Here is a 26,431-nt window from a genome sequence, read left to right on the forward strand (position 1 = left end):
CTGTCCTTGACTCACCTCCAGGTGGGGAAGACCGGGTTCAACCTTGGCGCACCACGGCCCAGGCTGCATCACTGTCCAGGACCGTCCCTGCGGCGGCCAGGCCGCTCTTCTGGATGCCCGGGATGGGGCAAGTCTAACCCGGTGCGCTATCCCTTTAAACCCGAGCGAGATGGGGGTTGTTAGAGATAGCTGAGGCTAGCAGAGGCCGATGCCGCCCGGACAGGCCAGAGGTAGAAGGGTCAGAGGAAGCGGAGAGCAGAAGGGGCGGCGGCCCGGGGCACCTGGATCCGGCGCCTTGGGGTCCCCTAGCCGCCCACTGTGTGCTCGAACCCTGGGCCCAGCGAGCGGCGAGCGGTACCCAATGTAATGCGGAGACTGTGAGAGGAGTAGGGCGGCGGGGAGCAGGGGACGCTAGAGAGGGCGGTGGCAAGGTAGATAGCGGACCTGGATCGGGAGGTTGTGTGTGTGGGGCGGCGGGAGGGAGTGGGGGGCGGGGGGTGGGGGACGACGGGTAGGAGAAAGAAGAGGAGGTAAAGAAGGGGCAGTGACCGAAAAGGGGGAGAGAAGGAGCGGGAGAGCACCCGGCTGCAGGCAGAGGCGCGGGCTAGTAGGAAGGAGCTGGAGCCTCTGGGTGCGAGCACCGGCGGCCCGATTGGGCGCCCTGGCTGGGGCGTGGTGCAGCCGCGGCCTGGCGGGAAGTGGTGCAGAAGCTGGGACGCCGGAGGGCTCCTCTGGGAGCAGCAGGGGACCTGAGGCGGGGTCAGCCGGGAAGGGGACCGAGGTTCGCTCTGAGGGGGCCAAGGGCCGCCCTTCGGAGATCCGGAGGGCCTGGGTTCCAGGCCTTTGGGTGCGGCGGCAGGGTGCGCGCACGCGAGTATGAGCGCCGGGGCGGGAGGGAGCGCGCGTTAGGGATTCTACCGGCATCGTAGCGTGGAGAGCGGGAGGCAGGAGCGGGCGCGCAGGGGAGCGCAGGGCCCTCCCGCGCACACACAGGCCGCGCGCGCGCACACACGCCCTCTCTGCTCGCTGGTTGCTTTTGCCACAATCCCGGAGCCGAGTCCTGCGGAGCGGGAACCGAGCCAGAGTGGGAAGCGGAGTGGAGGCCAGGCGGGGATGCGACCCCAGGACAGTGAGTATGGCCAAGCAGGGACACTGAGGGGAGGTTGGGATAGCGGGGCACAGGCTAGGAGTTGGGGTGTCTGCCCTCGGGCGGTGCTGCGTGCGCGGCCTCTGATTGGGCCAGAGCCTTGGGGCACTGGGTGGGGACTGGGTGTTGGGTGCGCGCCATGGGTGCGTGCACGCGCGGAGCGGGAATGGGGTACCCACTGCACTTCAGTTCCAGACTGCGCGCCCTCCCACTGCACGGCCCTGCCTAAACCTCGCCTGTAACCTGAACCCTGGCGACTTGGAACAACTTTGTGTGTGCGGAGAGAGGATGGAGACGCTTTAATGGTAGTACTCAAACCTTTCTTTCCGGAGGAGAGAACGCGAGGGATGAATGGGGCGGGGCGCGGGCTATGCTGCCTGATGGGCAGAGGTGCGTCTCTACCACCCAGTTGGCACAGTGGCTGGCTTTTGGGGACATCCATCCAGCCCTGAGGTGCCGAGCTGGAGCTGCTCTGGTCGCTGGACTCCTGTGACCCTGCCTGGGTCGGCAGGACTGCGAGACTACAGCTTCCAGGTCTTTCCTGCCAGGCTAAGGTCACGGGGCTTGTGGTGGAGGTAGGGGGAGATTGCCCAGTGTGTGTGTGTGTGTGTGTGTGTGTGTGTGTGTGTGTGTACACCTCTAGGCCCTCTAGCCTGGTTCCCGCCATCCCTGATTTGCTTGGAGCCATGCTCCTGTGTGTCTCACTCTGTGTGATGAGGTTGTGGTTGTGCTGTGTCCCCAGACCCCCATCCTCCAGTCTCCTCCCACACTCCTGTCCTGTGCTGGCTGCCTCAGGGAACTTCCTAGCCCCTTCCCCTACAAATGCCAGCCCTGCCCCTGCAATAGAAGATGGGATGGGAAGATGTGGTCCAGGATGGGGCCCCTGAAAGGGAGGGAACCTGTGTGCCCCCAGGAGTGAGAAGCCCAAGGAAGGGCAAGAGATCAGACCCCCTCAAACCCCTCCTTCCCCCTTTACCAAGGCCTCCCTGCTTTCAGGGCAGGTTCCTCCTCCTCTAGGAAGCCTTCTTTGATTGCTCCTGGATCCTTCAGTATAGCTTGGCTTCTGGATTGGAGCAGTTGGTTTCCCAGTAGCCCTTGTCCATATGCCCTCTTTCCTGGCACTTAGTGTATGAGCCTGTGGGGTTAGAAGTCTTGTTCTCAGCCTAGATGCTGGCTGGAGGGGTGTGATGCTTGACCAGTCATTATCTACTTGGGTCTCTGGAGTCTGGTAATATGTTGTGTGACCAGATTTCAGGCTTAAGCCTTACTTCCACTTCCATTTTCCCTCTGGAATCTTTCAGCCACCTTGTGAGAATGTGGGGGTCCATGGGCACACTTCCTCTCCACTTCACTGAGGAGGATTTTGAGGCAGAGATGGAATTAGGAGAACTCCAGTTTCAGGACAGCCTTCTGGTGAAGTTTTTCTTTAACCCTGGTCTTTGGTGAGGCAGGGTGGGTGCAGGGAAGGCACCTGGCCCTCTTTACTGACTTAGCATCAGGGCTCTGAAGTGTCTCCCCAGGGCAGCTACTCTGTGCTTGTGACTAACATTCTCCCCTGATGGACAAGGAGATGGGCACAGCCACTCCCAGCCTGATTCTCCCTGGCTTGACTCCTTTTACTTTTTGATCCCACCCTCATTATCTTTCCTAGATTTGGGACCAGAGTCTGCCAGGGCTTTGCATGATGGTTTGCTTATCCTCAGCACTGGGATATTGTATCATCCCCAGCCTGCCCCTCTAGGCTGGGCCCTGGCATTATCATCCTGTTTAGGACCCGGAACCCTTCCCACTCTCCTGAAATCTCCATCCTGGAGCTATAGAGCTCACCCTCAAGGGAATAGCTTCCACAGGGAGGTCTAAATGTACATGGGGGGAGGGGGCCTGGTGTCTATTAAGATGCTTCCTTCCCTGGTGGCCCACCTGAGGCACAGAAGGCAAGAGTAGCTTTCAGCCTCAGGCAAGCCTTTGTGACTCTCCAGTCCTGATGGCAGCCCAGACTCATTCCCAGGGCCACTTAGGCCATTGGAAGCCTTGAGGAGGAGAGTGGTAGGCCTACTGAACCTTGTGGTGGCTCCCTCAACCTCTGCTAGCTTAATTCTCAGGCACCCTCTTGCTGACTCAGTCTATCTTAGCTGTTCTCTCTCTCTCTCCTCTTACCCGCCCCCCCTCCCCCAATCCCCTGTGGGTCTCTGAGCCTCCTGAGTGTTGACCAATGCTCTGGTTGACACCCAGGTGGCTAGAGCATGGCCAGATGCCTGTTTGGCCGTACTCCTGCCATCAAGGCCTGTTTGAACCCCCTGCCCTAGTTCTTCTGTCCTCCCCCCACCCCAATTAAGTCTAGCAGGATAAGCACTCTGGGGCCTTAAGACTTGGGGAGGGAGAGAGCAGGGTACCTCTTTGGTCCATGGTCTCTGCTGTAAAGGTTAAAAATCCTAGCCAGGTGCTCCGAACCCCCACTGGCTGCCCCTTTAGAAAGATAGCCACTTGCCCCTCAAACCTTCTGACTGGTAAGGGGTAGCCCTTTAATTTCTGTCTCCAACCAGGCCCTGACCTTGCCATCTTTATGTTTTAAATGATAAAAATAGTGCATTCTAACAAATTCAATGATAAGAAGTTATTGGGTACGCTGGGCTTTAGGGTGACTTGAGGGAAGAAAGGTACCTCTGATCACTCAAGTCTCCTTTTGAGGGAATTGGGGACAGGCTACCCTGACCACTCACAGTCTCTTCTGTGGGCTTCTAGGGCCCAGACATCTGCTCCCAAGCACCACGCCTTGGGGGAGGGGAGTGAGCAAGGAGCTATTTCAGATGAATTGGAAGGGCTGGTGCATTTTGACTTCCTCATATGTTTCTGACACTTGGGAGATGCTCAGTAAATATATTGAGTAAATGAATGAATGGAGAATATGAATGAACGAGGGCTTTACAACATTAGCAAAGGCACAGAGGAGGGAAACAGCAGGCATGAGTGAAATGTGTTTGCAAGTGAGTAGTTCATGCAGGGGCACAGCAGGCACAGAGCAAGTTGGCACAAGATGGAGGAGGACCCTGAGTGCCTGCCTGAGGAGTGTGGGTTGATTCCCTCTTCAGGGGTTGTAGAGTGAGGGACTCCATTAGATTTGCAATTTAAACTGCTCCCTCTGGTGGTCATGAAGGGGTTGGTTGGCTAGGAGAGCCAGAGGCAGGGAGGTGGTCCTGAGGCAGCTATGGGAATTCAGGTTGGTTGGTAGTGAGGGCAACAGCTGGACAGGCTCCTTGCCTGCCTTCATCAGGATGACTAAGGGGCCATTCATTGTTACCCACACAATGGAGGATGCAGAGATTTGGCCTGGGTGGGAAACCAGGTGGGGCAATGTAAGCCATCAGAGTTGAATAGGGCCTGGGGCATCACTATTCCTACCACCTGGTTATGTGTTGCAAGTGTCCTGGAGTCATAAATATGGGCCTTTAGCCCAGCCAGCATGGCTTAGTGGTTGAGTATCAACCTATGAACCAGGAGGTCACAGTTTGATTTCTGGTCATGGCAAATGCTGGGTTGTGGGCTCGATCCCCATTGTGGGGTGTGCAGGAGGCAGCCGGTCAATGATTCCCTCTCATCATTGATGTTTCTATCTCTCTCTTCCTCTCCCTTCCTTTCTGAAATTAATAAAAATATATTTTTAAAAATAAAAAATATGGGCTTTTAGTATGGGCCTCCCAGTGGTACACTTGAGCAAGTCCCTGTGGCCTCAGTTTCTATGCCTGTAAAAAGGATAAGTTTATTTGTTTCTCTGGAGACCTGGACTGACTTTGGGTGGAAGTTTGGGACCTCAGAAATGGGATACAAAGGGAAAGGGTAGAGGGTCACGACTGCTGTTTGACAGGGGAAGAGTTTGAGACCAGTGAGGGGTCTTATATAGTCTTAAATTGGGGGCAGGGCATTCCAGCCTGGGATTTTTCTGACTGTGACTAGCCTGCTGGGTAGGGATGGGCAGTGGCTGGGGCCTCTGCAGAGAACATCCTTAGGCAGTTGCGTTGGCAGTCCAGCTGTCAGGGAGCATATGGGGCCATATGGTCACATCAGGGGAGGTGCAAGCCACTGAAAGAGAATCCCTGGCCTTCTGGTTCTATGTAGGTGCTATTAGCCACCAGGGTCAGGGTGTGAGGAAGCCAAAATGGAACCTCAGTATCCAGGTTGGTTTAGACATGGAGGTTGAACCTTGGCAGGTGGCCTAGTTCCAGCACCCATCTGCCAGGGCAGCCAGGCAAGTGGCTCCATGCCCAGGACTGATCCAGTTAGCTCAAGACCAGCTGTGCCAGCCACCCTCCCATCCCTCACCCAGCTCTTATGGCCCTGCTGGTCCAAAAGCCTTGGGGTGGCACAGCATATCTGATGTCAGGGTCCTGGGAGTATGTGTATATGACATGCAGCCTCACCCTGAGCACTGATTATGTATGTCTGAGATTTGGGGCTATGGAAATGGGCCCCTTGAATCAGCCTACTGTGAGCAAAAGGGCCTGAACTTAGAAGGAGGAGGAGGAGGAAAAGGAGGAGCAGAAGGAGGAAAAAGAGGAGGAGGAGGAGGAGGAGGACGAGGGGGAGGGGGAGGAGGAGGGCATTGTTGAAGGCAGCGGGGCAGGGAAGGCTGTTGGCTGGGAAGGTGTGGGTGACCTGGTGTCTGGCATGCCCGGAACCCCGCTTTTCAGCCTGAGGGAAGTGAACTAATTGAGTGAAGTTGTAAAAAAAAAGGGGGGGTCTGAACTTAGATGCATCTGGAACTGGGTTTGAATCCTGACTCAGTTACTTCTAAGCTAGATGAGCTTGGGCAAGTAATTTCAGTTTTTGGAGCCCCAGTCTCCTCCTCTGTTTCTGGAAGAATGGTACCTATCTTATACAGGTGTTATTAGAAGGCTTTGAAATAATACATGGGAAGCATGCCCTAGCCTGATGCCTTGAAGAGTCTCAGTAAATGTTAGCTTGGTTTGATCTTTGCTAGGAGGGGGAGGTGAGTCCTGCTGGAGTATAGTGTCCAGGTTGAAGTAGAGAGAAGCCTTATTATTATTATTTTCCAGGACAAAATTTGTTTTATAATTTTTCATATGTTTTTACACTCCTTTCCACTCCTTCCCTCATGTAGTCCTCACGGTAGTTCTATAAAATAGGCAGAGAGCCACCATTCCATTTAACAGATGCTAAAACTGGGTTGTGACTCTTCAGAGTTGCAGAGTGAGTTGGGTTTGACCCTGTGTCTGGACTCCTAGTGCAGAACTCTTGCTCTATGGGTATGCTTCCCAAACTTCGGATATGGAGGCCGGTCTAGACCAAGCATGGGGATTCTAGAGATTCCGTGAACAGCTCTGTCTCTGTCATAGGTGCAGGGACAGGCTGTCATAGTGACAAGCAGCCAATCCCAGTTGGGGTGGTATGGAGAACACTCAATGAAGCAGCATTTGCTGCATTTTTCTGCCTATTCAGCACTGGGTAGAGGTGGAGGGGATGGTGCCAGGGAGTATGGAGGGGTTGGCCTTTACCTCCTGGGCAGCCCTGGGCCATGCCAAGGCAAGCAGGGCTTAGCCTTCTGGGAAGAGCACTGGTCTTCACTGCTAAGTAGCTGGGTGACCTTGGCCAGGTCACTGTCCCTCTTTGAGCCTTAGGTTCCCTCTTTGTAAATTTGAGATAATTATCTCCCTGCCTACCTCCTAAGGCTGCCCCAAGGGGAAGATTATTTTTAATCCTCACTTAAGGATATTTCTTTCATTGATTTTCTAGAGAGTGGAAAGGAGGTAGGAGGGAGGGAGGGAGAGAGGGAGGGAGGGAGAGAGGGGGGGGGGAGAGAGAGAGAGAGAGAGAGAGAGAGAGAGAGAGAGAGAGAGAGAGAACGACATGAGAGAAACATTGATTGGTTGCCTCTCACATGTGCCCCTTCTAGGAATAGGGAACCTGCAACTGAGTTATGTGCCCTTGACTGGGAATAGAACCCACAACTCTTTGGTCTGTGGGATGACACTCTAACTATTGAGCAAACTGGCCAGGGCTAAATATATATTTTTATACAAACATGATATTCTACAGCTCTGAGTCCAGGAGTCCCCAGTCGTCCATCTGATGATCCTATAATCATTCAGTGATTCACTTTTTGGGCACTTCCTCTGGGCCAGCTGTGATGGCTGTGCTGGACAGAGATGAGTAAGACCAGCCCCTACCCTTTTGGGAAGTGCAACCTGGCAGTAACTGTGGACTCTATAGCTTTTAGCTGGTCATCACACTCCTGCTCAAAACACTTCAAGGGCTCTCTGTTGCATGCAGGCTGGCGTCTGGACCCCTCAGTGCCTTGCACAGTCTCACCATCTGCCCCAGCAAGCTCCCACCATGCTCCTATGTGCCCCCAGGCTTCAGCCAAATACCACTTACCCTCCCCTTCACACATTCTGTGGCTCTCACCCTCCAGGGCTAGGCTGTGTTGTTCCCTTCACCTGATCCCTTCAACACTTTGCAACACTCAGTCCAAATGCCATGTTTAAACACCTGTTTCCTGTACCCCTAGCTGGAAGTAGCTGTTTCGTCCTTAGAACTCTGAGAGCAGTGTATCTGCTTTACATTTAGCCAGCATTTGCTGTGCATCTACTGTGTGTCAGTCCTACTGTTTGCTAGGCTTGTGACATAAGGCCTGGGAATATTTTGTGGCAGGGACCAGGCTTATTCATCTTGGGTACTTGGTCTGTCGATGGGCCTGGGCCAAACGGACTGAGCAGGAGCCTGTGATGTGTCCCTAAGGGCCTTTGTGGCTACGCCACTTCCTCTTCCCCCTTGGGCCAGGACTGTGGGCTATGCCCAGGACATCTCAGGCTTTTGTACTGAGGTGCCCACCTCTGGAGGCTCCATCAGTCCAGGGGAGGGCCCAGTCTCTGACCACACACAACTCTTCCTTATGAACTGCATGACATTTAGCAGTTAGCGGCCAATTACTTGGTGGTACTGATAATTCTTCCATTATCAACCAGCAGAGGTGGGCCAGCCAGTGTTTGCGTGGGTCAGCTAGACCTGGTTGGGTCATTGTAATCTTGGCTGTTTATTCCTGACCAGAAAGCTCAATAAACGGAAGCCAGAGAAAAGGAGGTGCAGTTTACCCTCTCTTCAGACATACTGCCAGGGTTGGGATTGAAGGATGGGGAGGAGGGGGAATAGGGGCAGGCAGGGAGCTTTTGCTCACTGTCACCTTCCTCTGTTCCTACCTTCTCTGTTCTGCTTCCAGTCTCTCTTGGTCCTGGGTCTCAGCCTTCCCATTTGTTAAATGGGGATTTCAGTCTCTTTGTGGGGTAACTGCTTTTGAATGAGATATCCAGGCAGTCACTGACTTGTCATAATTTCTGCTTAACAGGTGGGGGCATTCTGAGGCTCAGAGTTGGTGGTGGCCACATGAGGAGGGAGCCAGCATTGCAAGCGAGGGCTGCTCTGCAGAACAGAGAGATGGTGGGCAAGTGGGTGGGTGGTCAATCAGAAGACAATAGTTGCCTCACTAAAGTACTGTGTCTGGCTTCTAAATGTGCTAAGGCTTCTAAATGTGGAGCTAGGACTCAGTGGAGCCTGTGATAAAGTGATTTCTAGGGAAACACATAAAAGAGATGGCAGGGGGGATGTTTAACCTATTTAAGAGACACAGCTGCCTTTCAGGCCCACCAGGAGCATGGGGCACTGTTTGTGGGACTCCTGGCTCACATCAATGCTGGTTTATTAAAAATATTTCTTTTTGTTAGGAAAATATTTGAACATACAGAAAGGTAAAGAGAATAGTATAAGAAAGTCCCATATATCCCTAGATTTTTGTTGTTAATCCTTACCTGTGGATATTTTTCCACTGAATATTTTTTCTGGTCCATAATATTTTATTTTGTTTATTTACTAGAGGCCTGGTGCACAAAAACTTGTGCACTGGGGGGTCGGCATCCTTCAGCCCGGCCTGTGCCCTCTCGCAGTCTGGGACCCCTCAGGGGATGTCCACCTGCTGGCTTAGGCGCACTCCCTGGGGGACTGGGCCTAAGCTGGCAGTCAGACATCCCTCTGGCAGCCCAGGAGCCCTCAGGGGATGTCCACTTGCCAGCGGGGAGCAGGCCTAAGCTGCAGTTGGACATCCTTAGCACTGCTGAGGAGGTGGGAGAGGCTCCCACCACTACTGCTGTACTGGCAGCTGTCAGCCTGGCTTGTGGTTGAGCAGAGCTCCCCCTGTGGGAGCGCACTGACCACCAGGGGGCAGCTCCTGCATTGAGCGTCTGCTCCCTGGTGGTCAGTGTGTGTCATAGTGACCAGTGATTCCCAGTCATTCTGCTGTTAGGGTCAATTTTTTTTTTATAGAGGATAGAGGCCTGGTACATGGGTGGGGGCCAGCTGGTTTGCCCTGAAGTGTGTCCCGGATCAGGGTGGGGGTCCTGCTGGGGTGCCTGGCCAGCCTGGGTGAGGGCTGAGGGCCGTTTTCAGGCTGGCCACACCTCCTTCAGGGTTGGGGTCCCCGCTGGAGTGCCTGGCCAGCCTGGGTGAGTGGCTGATGGCTGTTTGCAGGCTGGCCACAGCCCCTTCAGGGTGGCGGTTCCCACTGGGGTGCCTGGCCAGCTTGGGTGAGGGGCTGAGAGCCATTTTCAGGCTGGCCACACCACCTTCAGGGTGGGGGATCCTGCTGGGGTGCTTGGCCAGTCTAGGTGAGGGGCTGATGGCTGTTTGCAGGCTGGCCACGGCTCCCAGCCACCCAAGATCCCAGTGGAGGCTGGCTGGAAGCAGGTATCTGGGATTTGTTTATCTTCTATAATTAAAAGTTTGTTGCCTTGAGCGGAGGCCACAGCCAGCCAGTGTAGGCGGGAAACTTGGCTTCCTCCATTGCCGGTGCAACCAAGCCTCCTGCTTGCTCCAGCTCTGTGGCTGCCGGCCGCCATCTTGGTTGGGTTAATTTGCATATAGTCGCTCTGATTGGCTGGTGGGCGTGGCTTGGGGCATAGCAGAGTTGCGGTCAATTTGCATGTTTCTCTTTTATTAGATTAGATTTTATTTATTTTAAAAAATCATTATTTAAATCTTTAGTGTTGATGGAAGAACATACCATGTTTTCTTGGATTGGTAGAATCAACATCATTAAAATGTCCATACTGCCAAAAGCAATCTATAAATTCAATGCACTTCCCATTAAATTACCAATGGCATATTTCACAGACCTAGAACGTACTCTCCAAAAATTCATCTGGAATAAAAAACCACCCCAAATAGCTGCAGCAATCCTGAGAAAGAACAAAGTAGGTGGGATCTCAATACCAGATATCAAGCTGTATTACAAAGCCACTGTTCTCAAAACTGCCTGGTACTGGCACAAGAACAGACATATAGATCAATGGAGTAGAATAGAGAGCCCAGAAATCAGCCCCAACCAATACGCTCAATTAATATTTGACAAAGGAGGCAAGAACATACAATGGAGTCAAGATAGTCTCTTCAATAAATGGTGTTGGGAAAATTGGACAGATACATGCAAGAAAATGAAACTAGACCATCAACTTACACCATACACAAAAATAAACTCAAAATGGATAAAGGACTTAAATATACAACGGGAAACCATACAAATACTAGAAGAATCCAAAGGCAACAAAATCTCAGACATATGCCGAAGAAATTTCTTCACCGATACAGCTCCTAGGGCATTGGAAACTAAAGAGAAAATAAACAAATGGGACTACATCAAAATAAAAAGCTTCTGCACAGCAAAAGAAACCATCAACAAAACAACAAGAAAACCCACTGCGTGGAAAACATATTTGCCAATGTCATATCTGATAAGGGCCTAATCTCCAAAATTTATAGGGAACGCATACAACTTAACAAAAGAAAGATAAACAATCCAATCAAAAAATGGGCAAAGGATCTAAATAGAAACCTTTCAAAAGAGGACATTCAGAAAGCCAAGAGACATATGAAAACATGCTCAAAGTCACTAATCATCCGAGAGATGCAAATCAAAACAACAATGAGGTACCATCTCACACCTGTCAGACTGGCTATCATCAACAAATCAACAAACGACTAGTGCTGGAGAGGATGTGGAGAAAAAGGAACACTTGTGCACTGCTGGTGGGAATGCAGACTGGTGCAGCCACTGTGGAAGACAGTATGGAGTTTCCTCAAAAAACTGAAAATGGAACTCCCATTTGACCCTGTGATCCCACTTCTAGGAATATATCCCAGGAAACCAGATACACCAATCAGAAAGGATATATGCACCCCTATGTTCATAGCAGCACAATTCACCATAGCTAAGATCTGGAAACAACCTAAGTGCCCATCTGTAGATGAATGGATTAGAAAACTGTGGTACATCTACACGATGGACTACTATGCTGCTATAAAAAAGAAGGAACTCTTACCATTTGCAACAGCATGGATGGAACTGGAGAGCATTATGCTAAGTGAAATAAGCCAGTCAATGAAGGAAAAATACCTCATGATGTCACTCATTTCTGGATAGTAAAGACCATTATAAACTTATGAACAAAAATAGATACAGAGGCAGAGCTTCCTCGAACAGACTGTCAGACTACAGCAGGAAGGCCGGGGAGGGTGGGAGGGCAGGAGGGGGGCGGGTAAGAGATCAACCAAAGGACTTGTATGCATGCATATAAGCATAACCAATGGACATAAGACACTGGGGGGTAGGGGAGGCCAGGGGATTGTCAAGGGCGGGGGAAAAAAAAGGAGACATATGTAATACTCTTTGTAATACTTTAAGCAATAAAAAAAATAAAAAATAAAAAGTCTTTAGTGTTGAGACTATTACAGATGTGCCCCTTTTTCCCCCTCCCATTGCCCCCTTCTACCTGGTTCCTTCCCTGCCCCACCCCAGGCCCTCATCATCCTACTGTCTGTGTCCATAGGGAGGACCTTAGGTTAATAGCCTCCTGTTTCCCCTCCCACTCCTCTGTGCCTCCATTCCCTCTGAGATTCATCAGTCTGTTCCATGTTTTCATGCCTCTCTTTCTATTTTATTCAACAGTTTATTTTGTTCATTTAGATTTCTTGTGTATTTATTTTGATTTTTTATTCAATTGTTGATAGATATGTATTTATTGCCATTATATTGTTCATATTTTTAATCTTTTTTCCTTATTTTGTTGCTTATTTAAAAAAAATTCTTTATTGTTGAAACTATTACATGTGTAAATGTACCATAGTTTTTTACATAGGTCTTCCTTTTCCCCTCATTAACCTCTTCCAGCCTGCTCCCGTCACACCCCCACCAAGGCCCTCATCACACCATTGTCTGTGTCTATAGGTTATGCATAAATGCATACAGGTTCATTGTTGCTCTCTTCCCACCCACCCTTCCCTGCCTTCCCTCTGAGGTTCAACAACAACAGTCTGTTCATGCTTCTATGACTCTGGGTCTATTTTTGATCATCAGTTTATTTTGTTCATTAGATTCCACATGTGAGTGAGATCATGTGATACTTACTGGTATTTTTCTCTGACTGGCTTATTTTACTCAACATAATACTTTCCAGGTTCATTCATGCTGTTGCAAACGATAAGAGTTCTTTCTTTTTTTTATTGCGGTGTAGTATTCCATTGTGTAGATGTACCATGGTTTTTTTTATCCACTTATCTGCTGATGGGCATTTAGGATATTTCCAAATCTTAGCTACTATAAATTGCTCTGCTATGAACATAGGGGTGCATATATTCTTTCTGATGAGTGTTTCAGTTTCTTAGGATATATTCCTAGAAATGGGATGACTGGGTCAAATGGGAGCTCCATTTTTAATTTTTTGAGGAAACTCCATGCTGTTTTCCATAGTGGCCGCACCAGTCTGCATTCCCACCAGCAGTATACTAGGGTTCCCTTTTGTCCACATCCTCGCCAACACTTGTAGTTTGTTGATTTGTTGATGATAACCATTCTGACAGGTTTGAGGTGACATCTAATTGTCATTTTGATTTGCATCTGTTGGATGATTAGTAACTTTGAGCATTTTTTCATGTCTCTTGGCCTTCTGTATGTCCACACTGGAGAAGTGTCTAATTAGGTCTGTTGCCAATTTTTTTAAAATATATTTTTTATTGATTAAGATATTACATATGTGTCCTTATTCCCATGTTAACCCCTACCCCCCTAGCCCCCCGCTCATGCCCTCCCCCTCCCCCACGTTGTCCATGTCCATTGGTTAGGCCTATATGCTTGCATATAAGTCCTTTGGTTGATCTTTCCCCCTTACCTCCACCCTCCCCTACCTTCCCTCCAGGGCCCAACAGTCCAATAAATGCCTCTCCGTCTCTGGATCAGTCCTTGTTCATCAGTTTATGTTGTTAATTATATTCCACAAATGAGTGAGATCATGTGGTATTTATCCTTCTCTGACTGTCTTATTTCACTTAGCATAATGCTCTCCAGTTCCATCCATGCTATGGCAAATGGTAAGAGTTCCTTTTTCTTCTTCCTCTTCTTAAAGACTACCTTTCAGCATTTCATATAATGCTGGTTTGGTGGTGATGAACTCCTTTAGCTTTTCCTTATCTGTGAAGCTCTTTATCTGACCTTCAATTTTGAATGATAGCTTTGCTGGGTAAAATAATCTTGGTTGTAGGTTCTTGTTATTCATCACTTTGAATATTTCTTGCCACTCCCTTCTGGCCTGCATGGTTTCTGTTGAGAAATCAGCTGACAGTCTATGGGCACTCCCTTGTAGGTAACTGACTTTTTTTCTCTTGCTGCTTTTAAGATTCTCTCTTTGTCTTTTGCTCTTGGCATTTTAATTATGATGTGTCTTGGTGTGGTGCTCTTTGGATTCCTTTTGCTTGGGGTTCTCTGCGCTTCCTGGACTTGTAAGTCTATTTCTTCCACCAGGTAGGGGAAGTTTTCTGTCATTATTTCTTCAAATAGGTTTTCAATATCTTGCCCTCTCTCTTCTTCTGGCACCCCTATAATTCTGATGTTGGTATGCTTGAAGTTGTCCCAGAGGCTCCTTACACTATCTTTGTATTTTCGGATTCTTTTTTCTTTTTGCTTCTTCGGTTGGGTATTTTTTGTTTCTTCTTATTTGAAATCTTTGACTTGATTCTTGGGATCCTCTTGTCTGCTGTTGGATCTCTGTATATTATTCTTTATTTCAGTCAGTGTATGCTTAATTTCTAGTTGGTCTTTTTTCATATCCTCCAGGGTCTCACTAAATTTATTGGCGGTTTCCAGAAAATTCTTGAAAAACCTTATAAACGTGGTTTTGAACTCTATATCCAGTCGTTTGCTTTCCTCCATTTCTGTCATTTGTGACCTGTTTCTTTGTCTTCGCATTTTTTATGCTTCCCTGTGTTGGTAGAGTGGTTTTGTGTGCTAGGTGTCCTATAGGGCCCAGTGGCTCAGCCTCCCCAGTTACCTGAGGTGGACACTCTTGGTGCACCCCCTTGTGGTCTTTGTGCACAGTCTTGTTGTAGTTATGCCTTGATTGTTGTAGGTATCACTGGGAGGAATTGACCTCCAGGCCAGTTGGCTGTGAGAATCAGCTGTGTCTGCAGTGGGAGAACTTCTGTGCTGAAGACACCCTTCTGGGGCACGACTTGCTTCAGTGAGGCTTTGGTGCTCACTGAGTCTGCCCCCTGAGTGTGTCCCTTATGGATCTGAAGAGTTGTAATCTGGATGGCCCCACTCTGACCAATGGGTACACTGGCTCTTGGATCTAAGGAGGTGCTAATTTAGTCTCTGCCTGAGGTTACCCAGCAGGAGCTACGAAAAGATCTGCAGATTCCACTTCCTTTTCTGGAGTTTGGAGGTGCCCAGATGAGGCCAGCTGTGAAGCAATGCAAGCTGCTGTGGGGCTTGGGCCTTCTCTTGGAAGTTCTGGGTCTGTCTGGCCCAGCTGTAATTTGTTAGGTAATTTTCAGGTTGCAAAGGGCTAGGGCATTCATATGCAAAAGCCTCTCTGGCAGCCTGGGTGGGGCAGGGTCTCAAGGAATCAACAGGGCAGAGCAAGCAGCTATGGCAGATCCTTAGCCCTGCCCTAAGGGGCCGCGCGTCTCAGTGTCCGGGTAATTTAATTGCTGCAAGTGCCTCTAAGGGAAAGCCGCCCTCGAGTTCCGAGTTCTGCCCACTGCCAGACAGTCCAGTTTCTCCCCGTATGAGTCCTGGGTCCCCAGAGACTTCCTGGAACTGGAGTTCAGAGCAGTCAGGAGCTCGTGACTCCCTCCCGATTCAAAAACACAGCCGCGTCCTCAGGTACCAGCCCCTTTCCGCTCACTCTCGAGCCTCCGTACCTTTGCACTTTACTTCTGCAGCTCCTGACTCTCAGTGTGCTTTTCTCTTTCCTTCTAGTTGTAGAATTTCCACTCAGCCAGCCTTCCTGTAGTTCTGGATGATGTCCCTTTTGTCTTTTTGTTGTATTTTTGAAGTTGTTGTAGGAGGCAGCAATTTCGGTGTTTACCTATGCCGCCATCTTGGTTTCTCTCCGTTGCCAATTTTTTTTTAATATATTATTTATTGATTAAGATATTACATATGTGTCCTTGTCCCCACGTTACCCTCTACCCCCCCCCCCCCCGCTCATGCCCTCACCCCCCCGTTGTCCATGTCCATTGATTAGGTCTATATGCTTGCATACAAGTCCTTTGGTTGATCTTGCCCCCTTACCCCCACCCTCCCCTACCTTCCCTCCAAGGCCCGACAGTCCAATCAATGCCTCTCCGTCTCTGGATCAGTCCTTGTTCATCAGTTTATGTTGTTCATTATATTCCACAAATGAGTGAGATCATGTGGTATTTATCCACTCTCCAGTTCCATCCATGCTGTGGCAAATGGTAAGAGTTCCTTTTTCTTCTTCCTCTTCTTAAAGAATACCTTTCAGCATTTCATATAATGCTGGTTTGGTGGTGATGAACTCCTTTAGCTTTTTCTTATCCGTGAAGCTCTTTATCTGACCTTCTATTCTGAATGATAGCTTTGCTGGATAAAGTAATCTTGGTTGCAGGTTCTTGCTATTCATCACTTTGAATATTTCTTGCCACTCCCTTCTGGCCTGCATGGTTTCTGTTGAGAAATCAGCTGACAGTCGTATGGGTACTCCCTTGTAGGTAACTGACTGTCTTTCTCTTGCTGCTTTTAAGATTCTCTCTTTGTCTTTTGCTCTTGGCATTTTAATTATGATGTGTCTTGGTGTGGTCCTCTTTGGATTCCTTTTGTTTGGGGTTCTCTGTGCTTCCTGGACTTGTAAGTCCATTTCTTTCACCAGGTAGGGGAAGTTTTCTGTCATTATTTCTTCAAAAATGTTTTCAATATCTTGCCCTCTCTCTCCTTCTGGTACCCCTATAATTCTGATGTTGGTATGCTTGAAGTTGTCCCAGAGGTTCCTTACACTATCTTCATATTTTTGGAATCTCTTTTCTTTTTTCTTTTTCGGTTGGGTATTTTTTGTTTCTTTGTATTTCAAATCTTTGACTTGATTCTTGGGATCCTCTTGTCTGCTGTTGGATCTCTGTAAATTATTCTTTATTTCAGTCAGTGTATGCTTAATTTCTAGTTGGTCCTTTTTCATGTCCTCCATGGTCTCACTATACTTATTGAGGGATTCATTAAATTTATTGGCGGTTTCCATAAAATTCTTGAAAAACCTTATGAACGTGGCCTTGAACTCTATATCCAGTCGTTTGCTTTCCTCCATTTCTGCCATTTGTGACCTGTTTCTTTGTCTCCACATTTTGGGAGCTTCCCTGTGTTGATAGAGTGGCCCTGCACGTCAGGTGTCCTGTAGGGCCCAGTAGCTCAGCCTCCCCAGTTACCTGGGGTGGACACTCTTGGTGCACTCTTGGTGTCTTGGTTGTTGTAGGATCACTGGGAGGAATTGAACTCCAGGCCAATTGGCTGTGAGAATCAGCTGTGTCTAAAGTGGGAGAACTTCTGTGCTGAAGCCACCCCTCTGGGGCAAGACTTGCTTCAGTGGGGCTTTGGTGCTCACTGAGTCTGCTCCCTGAGTGTGTCCCTTATGGATCTGAGGAGTTGCAATCTGGATGGTCCCCCTCTGACCACTGGGTACAGTGGTTCCTGGATCTAAGGAGGTGCTAATTCAGCCTTTGCCTGAGGCCACACAGCAGGAGCCACGAAGAGGCTCAGCTGTGAAGCAATGCAAGCCGCTGCGGGGCCTTGGGCCTTCTCTTGGAAGTTCCGGGTCTGCCTGGCTTGGCTGCAGTTAGGTACATTCACATGCAAAAGCCTCTGCCGCAGCCTGGGTGGGGCAGGGCCTCAGGGAATCCAAGGGCGGATCAAGGAGCAGTCTCCCTGGCTCGGCTGCAGTTAGGTACATTCACATGCAAAAGCCTCTGCCACAGCCTGGGTTGGGCGGGGTCTCAGGGAATCAAAGGGCGGATCAAGGAGCTATGGCTGATTCTCCGCCTGGAGTCGCGGGTCTCAGTGACCTGCTAATTGCTGCAAGCACCTCTGAGGGAAAGCCGCCTTCAAGTTCGCCCGCTGCCGGACAGACCAGCTTCTCCCCGTATGAGTCCTGGGTCCCCAGAGACTTCCCGGAACCGGAGTTCAGAGCAGTCGGGAGCTTGTGATTCAAAAAGACAGCCGCGTCCTCAGGTGCCACCCCCTTTCCTCGCGCGCGTGTGCGAGCCGCCGTACCTCTGCACTTCACCTCCGTAGCGCCTCTGGCTCTCAGCGTGCTTTTCTTTCCTTCTAGTTGTAGAATTTACACTCAGCCAACCTTCCTGTTGTTCTGGATGATGTTTGCTCTGTCCTTTGCGGTAATTTTCTATTGTTGTGAGAGGTGGCAATTTCCCGGTGTTTACCTATGCCGCCATCTTAGTTTCTCCTACATCTGCTATCTTAACAGATATTGTGCACCTTGGTCATGTTTGCCTGTCCAACATCTATCCCCTTTTTCTAGAAGGTCCCCAATTTCCTTTTGGGAACATCCTCTCCTCCGTTGCCAATTTTTTAATTGGATTGTTTGTCTTCCTTTTGTTGAGTTTTATGAATTCCCTATATATTTTGAAGATTAACCCCTTATCAGATGTATCATTGGCAAATATGTTCTCCCATGTAGTGGGCTCTCTTGTTATTTTGTTAATTGTTTCTTTTGCTGTGCAAAAGCTTTTTATTTTCATGTAGTCCCATTTGTTTATTTTCTCCTTAGTTTCCATTATCCTAGGACAGTGGTCGGCAAACTCATTAGTCAACAGAGACAAATATCAACAGTACAACGATTGAAATTTCTTTTGAGAGCCAAATTTTTTAAACTTAAACTATATAGGTAGGTACATTGTTATCAACTTAATTAGGGTACTCCTAAGGCTTAGGAAGAGCAACACTCAAGGGGCCAAAGAGCCACATGTGGCTCGCGAGCCGCAGTTTGCCGACCACTGTCCTAGGAGATGTATTGGTAAAGATATGCTATGAGAGATGTCTGAGATTTTGGTGCCTATAGTTTCTTCTAGGACTTTCATAGTTTCAAGCCTTACATTTAAGTCTTTTATTCAGTTTGAGTTTATTCTTTTTTGTGTGTCTTTTTTTAATCTTTAATTTCTTTATTGGTTAAGGTATTACAAATGTGTCCTCATTCCCCCATTTACCCCCAACCTCCCCCCTCCCTCTCATGCTCTCATCCTCCTGTTGTCCGTGTCCAGTGGTTTGGCTTATATGCATGCATACAAGTCCTTTGGTTGATCTCTTTCCCTTACCCCCACCCTCCCCTACATTCCCTCTGGGGATTGATAGTCTGATCGCTGTTTCTCTGTCTTTGAATCTGTCCTTGTTCATCAGTCTATGCTGTTCTCTATATTCCACAAATGAGTGAGATCATGTGGTATTTATCTTTCTCTGACTGGCTTATTTCACTTAGCATAATGCTCTCCAGTTCCATCCATGCTGTTGCAAATGGCAAGAATTCCTTCTTTTTTACCAAGCGTAGTATTCCATTGTGTAGCTGTACCACTGTTTTTTAATCCACTCATCTGCTGATGGGCACTTAGGCTGTTTCCAAATCTTAGCTATGGTGAATTGTGCTGCTATGAACATAGGGGTGCATATATCCTTTCTGATTGGTGTTTCTGGCTTCTTGGGGTATATTTCTAGTAGTGGGATCACTGCGTCAAATGGGAGTTCCATTTTTAGTTTTCTGAGGAAACTCCATACTGTTCTCCACAGTGGCTGCACCAGTCTGCATCCCCACCAGGGTTCCTATTTCTCCACATCCTCTCCAACACTTGTTGTTTGTTGATTTGTTGATGATAGCCATTCTGACAGGTGTGAGATGATACCGCATTGTCATTTTGATTTGCGTCTCTCATATAATTAGTGACTTTGAGCATGTTTTCATATGTCTTTCGTCATTCTGTATGTCCTCTTTCGAAAAGTGTCTATTTAGGTCCATTGCCCATTTTTTTGATTGGATTGTTTATCTTCCTTTTGTTAAGTTGCATGAGTTCCCTGTAAATGTTGGAGATTAAACCCTTATCGGTGATATCATTGGCAAATATGTTCTCCCATGCAGTGGGCATTCTTGTTGTTTTGTTGATGGTTTCCTTTGCTGTGCAAAAGCTTTTTATTTTGATGTAGTCCCATTTGTTTATTTTCTCTTTAGTTTCCATTGCCTTAGGAGCAGTATCAGAGAAGAAATTCCTTTGGCATATGTTTGCGATTTCGCTGCCTGTGGATTCCTCTAGTATTTTTATGGCTTCCCGTCTTACGTTAAAGTCCTTTATCCATTTTGAGTTTATTTTTGTGTATGTTGTGAGTTGGTGGTCTAGCTTCACCTTTTTGCATGTATCTGTCCAATTTTCCCAGCACCATTTATTGAAGAGACTGTCTTGACTCCATTGTATTTTCTTGCCTCCTTTGTTGAATAGTAACTGGGCATAGTGGTTTGGGTTGATTTCTGGGTTCTCTATTCTAATCCATTGATCTATATGTCTGTTCTTGTGCCAGTACCAAGCTCTTTTAAGAACAGTGGCTTTGTAATATAGCTTGATATCTGGTATTGAGATTCCACCTACTTTGTTCTTCTTTCTCAGGATTGCTGCAGCTATTTGAGGTCTTTTTTTATTCCAGATGAACTTTTGGAATGTTCCTTCTAGATCTGTGAAATATGCTGTTGGTAATTTAAAGGGGATTGCATTGAATCTATAGATTGCTTTGGGTAGTATGGACATTTTGATGATGTTGATTCTACCAATCCATGAACACGGTATGTTCTTCCATCTGTTTATGTCCTCCTCTATCATTTTTTTTTTTTCAGTATCCTGTAGTTTTAAAATATAAGTCTTTTACCTCCTTAGTTAAGTTTATTCCTAGGTATCTTAATTTTTTTGGTGTGATGGTAAATGGGATTGTTTTTTTAGTCTCACTATCTGTAAGTTCACTATTGATGTAAAGAAATGCCATAGATTTCTTGGCATTAATTTTGTATCCTGCTACATTGCTGAATTCATTTATTAAGTCTAATAATTTTTTGATGGAGTCTTTAGGGTTTTATATGTACAGTATCATGTCATCTGCAAATAAGAACAACTTTACTTCTTTTCCAATTTGGATGCCTTTTATTTCTTCTTCTTGTCTGTTCACGATGGCTAGTACTTCCAGTACTATGTTGAACAGGAGTGGTGAGAGGGGGTATCCCTGTCTTGTTCCTGTTCTTAGGGGAAATGGTTTTAGTTTTTGCCCATTGATTATGATGTTGGCTGTGGGTTTGTCATATATGGCTTTTATTATGTTGAGGTATGATCCTTCTATTCCTACCTTGCTGAGAGTTTTTATCGAGAAAGGGTGTTGGATTTTGTCAAATGCTTCTTCTGCGTCAGTTGATATGATTATGTGATTTTTACCTCTCAGTTTGTTTATTTGATGTATCACGTTTATTGATTTGCGGATATTGTACCATCCTTGCATCCCGGGATAAATCCTATTGGGTCATGGTGTATGATCTTTCTGATGTACTGCTGGAACCGATTTGCTAAGATTTTGTTGAGGATTTTGGCATCTATGTTCATGAGGGATATTGGCCTATAATTCTCTTTCATTGTGTTGTCTTTACCTGGTTTTGGTATTAGGGTGATGCTGGCTTCATAGAATGAGCTTGGAAGTGTTCCTTCCTCTTGAATTTTTTGGAATAGTCTGAGGAGGATAGGTTTTAGTTCTTCCTTGAATGTTTGGTAAAACTCCCCTGTGAAGTCATCGGGCCCCAGGCTTTTGTTTGCTGGGAGCTTTTTGATGACTGCTTCAATTTTTTCCATAGTTATTGGCCTATTGAGATTTTTAGAATCTTCCGGATTGAGTTTTTGAAGTTTTTATTTTTCTAGGAATACGTCCATTTCCTCCAGGTTGTCTAGTTTGTTAAAGTAGAGTTTTTCATAGTATTTTTTAACTATTCTTTGAATTTCTGTGGGGTCTGTTGTTATTTCGCCTCTTTCATTTCTGATTTAATCATTTGAATCCTCTCTTTGCTTCTTGGTGAGCCTGGCTAGAGGCTCATCAATCTTGTTTATCCTTTCAAAGAACCAGCTCTTGGTTTCATTGATCTTTTGTATTTTTTTTTGTCTCTATGTCATTTATTTCTGCTCTGATATTTATTATCTCCTTCCTTCTGCTCACTCTGGGCTTTTCTTCTTGCTGTCTTTCTAATTCTTTGAGTTGTAGAGTTAGATGATTTACTATCATTTTTTCTTGTTTTTTTTAGGTGGGCCTGTAGAGCTATAAACTTCCCTCTCAGGACTGCTTTCATTGTGTCCCATAGATTTTGGATTGTTGTGCTTTAATTGTCATTAGTTTCCAGGGTGTTTTTAATTTCTTCTTTGATCTCATTGGTCACCCAATTATTATTTAGTAGCATGCTATTCATCTTCCAAGTGTTTGAGTTTTTTGGATTGTTTTTATTGTAATTTATTTCTAATATTATGCCATTGTGGTCTGAGAAGATGCTTGGTATGATTTCAATCTTCTTGAATTTGGGGAGACTTTGCTTGTGACCCAATATGTGGTCTATTTTTGAAAATGTCCCATGCGCACTTGAGAAGAATGTATATTCCGTGGCTTTGGGGTGAAATGTTCTGAAGATGTCAATTAAGTCCATCTGATCTAGTGAGTCATTTAGGATTGCTGTTTCTTTGCTAATTTTTTTTTCTGGAGGTTTTATCCAGTGATGACAGTGGTTTGTTTAAGTCCTCTACTTTGATTGTGTTGTTGTTGATCTCTCCCTTGTTATCTTCCAGGAGGTTTCTTATGTATGTGGGTGCTCCTGCATTGGGTGCATATATGTGTATCAGAGTTATATCCTCTTGTTGTATTGATCCCTTTAGTATTATGAAGTGGCCTTCCTTATCTCTTGTTGTGGCCTTCACTTTGAGGTCTATTTTGTCTGATATAAGTATTGCTACCCCAGCTTTTTTTTCATTTCCATTTGCCTGAAAGAAATTTTCAATCCCTTCACTTTCAGTCTGTGTTTGTCCCTTCTTCTGATGTGGGTCTCTTGTAGACAGCATATATATGGGTCATGTTTTTTTATCCATTCAGCCACTTGATGTCTTTTGATTGGAGCATTTAGTCCATTTACGTTTAAAGTTATTATTGAAATCTACTTGCTTGTAGTCATTTCTATTTTGGTGCCTGTGTTCTTTCTTACCTTTTTAGTTCTTCTTTTTACACCAGTCCCTTTAGCATTTCATGCATTGCTGGCTTGGTAGTGATAACCTCCCTTAGCCTTTTTTTTTGTCTGCAAAGCTCCTGATTTCCCCTTCAATTTTGATTGATAGTCTTGCTGGATAGAGTATTCTTGGATTCAGTCCTTTGCTTTGCAACACTTTGTATACCTCCTTCCATTCCATTCTAGCTTGATGTGTTTCTGTTGAGAAATCATTTGATAATCTGATGGGGAATCCTTTGCAGATAACTCTCTGTCTCTCTTTTGCAGCCTTTAAGATTCTCTCTTTGTCGTGTACATTTGCCATCGTTATTATGACATGTCTTGGTGTTGGTCTTTTGGGGTTCATCTTGCTTGGGACTCTCTGTACTTGTGTAACTTTTTTCTTCCCCTTATCTGGGAAGTTTTCTGTCATTATTTATTTATTTATATATTTATTTATTTTTTAATTAAATCTTTATTGTTCAGATTATTACATTTGTTCCTCTTTCCCCCATAACTCCCCTCCACCCAGTTCCCACCCCACCCTCTGCCCTTACCCCCCCCCCCACTGTCCTCATCCATAGATGCACGATTTTTGTCCAGTCTCTTCCCGCATCTCCCACACCCCTTTCCCCCCCAAGAATCGTGAGTTCATTCCCTTTCTATGTCCCTGATTCTATTATAATCACCAGTTCATTCTGTTCATCAGATTATTTATTCACTTGATTCTTAGGTTCACTTGTTGATAGATGCATATTTCTTGTTCATAATTAGTATCTTTACCTTTTTCTTCTTCTTCCTCTTCTTAAAGGATACCTTTCAGCATTTTATATAATACTGGTTTGGTGGTGATGAACTCCTTTAGCTTTTCCTTATCTGTGAAGCTCTTTATCTGACCTTCAATTCTGAATGATAGCTTTTCTGGATAAAGTAATCTTGGTTGTAGGTTCTTGGCATTCATCACTTTGAATATTTCTTGCCACTCCCTTCTGGCCTGCATGGTTTCTGTTGAGAAATCAGCTGACAGTCGTATGGGTATTCCCTTGTAGGTAACTGAGTTTCTTTCTCTTGCTGCTTTTAAGATTCTCTCTTTGTCTTTCGCTCTTGGCATTTTAATTATGATGTGTCTTGGTGTGGTCCTCTTTGGATTCCTTTTGTTTGGGGTTCTCTGCGCTTCCTGGACTTGTAGGTCTATTTCTTTCACCAGGTAGGGGAAGTTTTCTGTCATTATTTCTTCAAATAGGTTTTCAATATCTTGCTCTCTCTCATCTTCTGGCACCCCTATAATTCTGATGTTGGTACGCTTGAAGCTGTCCCAGAGGCTCCTTACACTATCTTCGTATTTTTGTATTCTTTTTTCATTTTGCTTTTCTGGTTGGGTGTTTTTTGCTTCTTCACATTTCAAATCTTTGCCTTGATTCTTGCGCTCCTCTGGTCTGCTGTTGGGAGTCTGTATAATATTCGTTATTTCAGTCCGTGTATGCTTAATTTCTAGTTAGTTCTTTATCATAACATCGAGGGTCTCATTAGATTTCTTGTAGATCTCAATAACGTTATCGGCGGCTTCTAGACAGTTCTTGAGAGTCCTTAAAAGTGCGGTTCTGAACTCAATATCCTCCATTGACAGTTTTATCCTGTTTCTTTGTCTCCACATTTTTTATGCTTTCTTGGTGCACCCCCTAGTGGTCTTTGTGCGCAGTCTTGTTGTAGTTAAGCCTTGATTGTTGCAGTTAATACTAGGGGGATTTGACCTCCAGGCCAGCTGGCTGTGAGAATCAGCTGTGTCTGCAGTGGGAAAACTTCTGTCTTCTAGGGCGGTGCTAATCTAGCGTTTGCCTGAGGCTATCTGGCAAATGGCTCTGCGCAGGGCTTGGGCGGGGGGTTGAGGGGGTCGCACGGGATCAACAGAGTGGGTGGAGGGGCAGTTATGGCTGCTCTCAGTTCTGTCCCCAGAGGCTCTGCCTCTCAGAGTCCCAGCAACCGCTGCAAACCTCGGAGAGAAAGCTGCACTCGCGTTCCGACCGATGCCAGACAGTCCCGCTTCTCCCGTTTGAATCTGGGTCCCTAGAGACTTGCCCAGAACTGGAGCTCAGAATCTGAGACTCCCTCCCAATTGAAAACGACAAACCGCCCCCTCAGCTACCAGCCTGCTCCGTGCATACCTCCGCACCTTTGTATTTCTGCACTGCGGCTCCTCTGAGTTTCGTATGCTGTTCTCTTTCCTTCTAGTTGAAGAATTTCCCCTTAGCCAGTCTTCTCTGGTTCTGGGAAATGTCCGTTCCATCTTTTAGTTGTATTTTTGAAGTGGTTGTTCAAGGCAGCTAACTCCGGTGTTTACCTATGCCGCCATCTTGGTTTTTCACCTTCTGTCATTATTTTTTCAAATAGATTTTCTAATCCTTGCTGCTCTTCTTGTCCTTCTGGCAGCCCTATTATGTGTATGTCACTTCGTTTCATGTTTTCCCAAAGCTCCCTTAGGCTCTCCTTCTGCTTTTTAATTTATTTCTCCAGGTGCTGTTCAGATTTAGCTTGTTTCTCTACCTTATCTTCTAACTCACTAATTTGGTCCTTTCCTTCTTCTAGTCTACTGTTGAAACCTTCCATGGTGTTTTTGATTGTAGCTATATCACTTTTCATTTCTTACTGATTCTTGCATAGGTTGTTGATTTTCTCATTCATCTGGTGAATGAATTGTACAACCAGTACTCTGAATTATTTTTCTGTCATGTTGCATGCTTCAATTTCATTAATTTCCTTTGTTGGTGACTCCTCATTTTCTTTCCTCTGGGGGTTGTGTTGTCTCCCCATTCTGACTATCTCCAGATGGTTCAAATGTCTGGTTGCATGGGCGTGGGCTGTGTGCAGTGGGAGCTTCACACCACCCTAGTGTCACTGAAGAGCTCTGACACTAAGATGTGTGGTTGTGGTGGGTCGGTGGGAACTAGGCCCACTCAGAGTCAGGGTACGAATGCTCAATGTGGCCTTGTGTGTGTACTTAGAATCAGGACCCCTCCTGCACCATGCTGAAACAGAGACCCCCCCCCCCCCCCGAGTGTGTTGAAAATCAGAGCCCTGTAGCGTGTGCCAGGAGTCAGAGTTCCCCAAGAATCCAGTATCAGAGTCTCTGTTGCTTTGTGCGGCCTCACATTGAGAATCAGGTTCCCCGTGTGCACATGCACCAAGAATTGGAGTCACTGGCTTTTAGTGTGATGCACAGGGAATCAGGCATCCCAGGTGCAGGTGATAAGAAACACAGTCCAAGTCATGCCTGGAGAATCGGTGTCCCGGGACCCTTGCTGCGGGGAACAAGTTCCCAATGTTCACGCTAGCTCCCAGGCTAAGATTCCTGTAGGCTGTGCTGCAGAAACAAGTTCCCAGTGTTTGCGCGTTAGCTCCCAGGCTAAGGTTCCTGTAGCCTGTGCTGCTGGGGACAAGTTCCTGGTGTTCGCACGCTTCCAGGCTAAGTTTCCTGTAGCAAGCACTGAGGGTCCTGGCAAGGGGTGGGTCTATCAGGTTACTATGGTGCTGCCGCCCGGGAGCCTGCGGGGAGGGGGATGGGCTCTGTTACTCACAGAGATCTGTCACGGGGATGTCTGGATTCTGGTGTCCGTGGCTCTGTAACTGTGGTCGCAGTTCTCTTGCCCCAGTGACTGCAGGGTCCTGGTTTGCATCTGAGACC

General features: G+C 46.8%; 1 protein-coding gene across 2 annotated transcripts in view; it reads left to right on the top strand.

The window, feature by feature from the left end:
- Positions 1–524: 524 nt before the first annotated feature.
- LINGO1 (leucine rich repeat and Ig domain containing 1) overlaps positions 525–26,431 on the top strand; it is a 287,919-nt gene continuing 262,012 nt past the window's right edge. The window contains exon 1 of one of the 2 annotated variants that reach the window (XM_036349720.1): positions 525–1,129. The gene's annotated coding sequence lies outside the window, so the exon portion shown is untranslated. Of the gene's footprint in view, positions 1,130–1,292; positions 1,453–26,431 lie in introns of those variants that run through there. The other variant, XM_036349711.1, reaches the window with a different exon arrangement.

The sequence above is a fragment of the Myotis myotis genome, unplaced genomic scaffold (genome assembly GCF_014108235.1).
Source record: "Myotis myotis isolate mMyoMyo1 unplaced genomic scaffold, mMyoMyo1.p scaffold_m19_p_1, whole genome shotgun sequence".
Taxonomy (NCBI): domain Eukaryota; kingdom Metazoa; phylum Chordata; class Mammalia; order Chiroptera; family Vespertilionidae; genus Myotis; species Myotis myotis.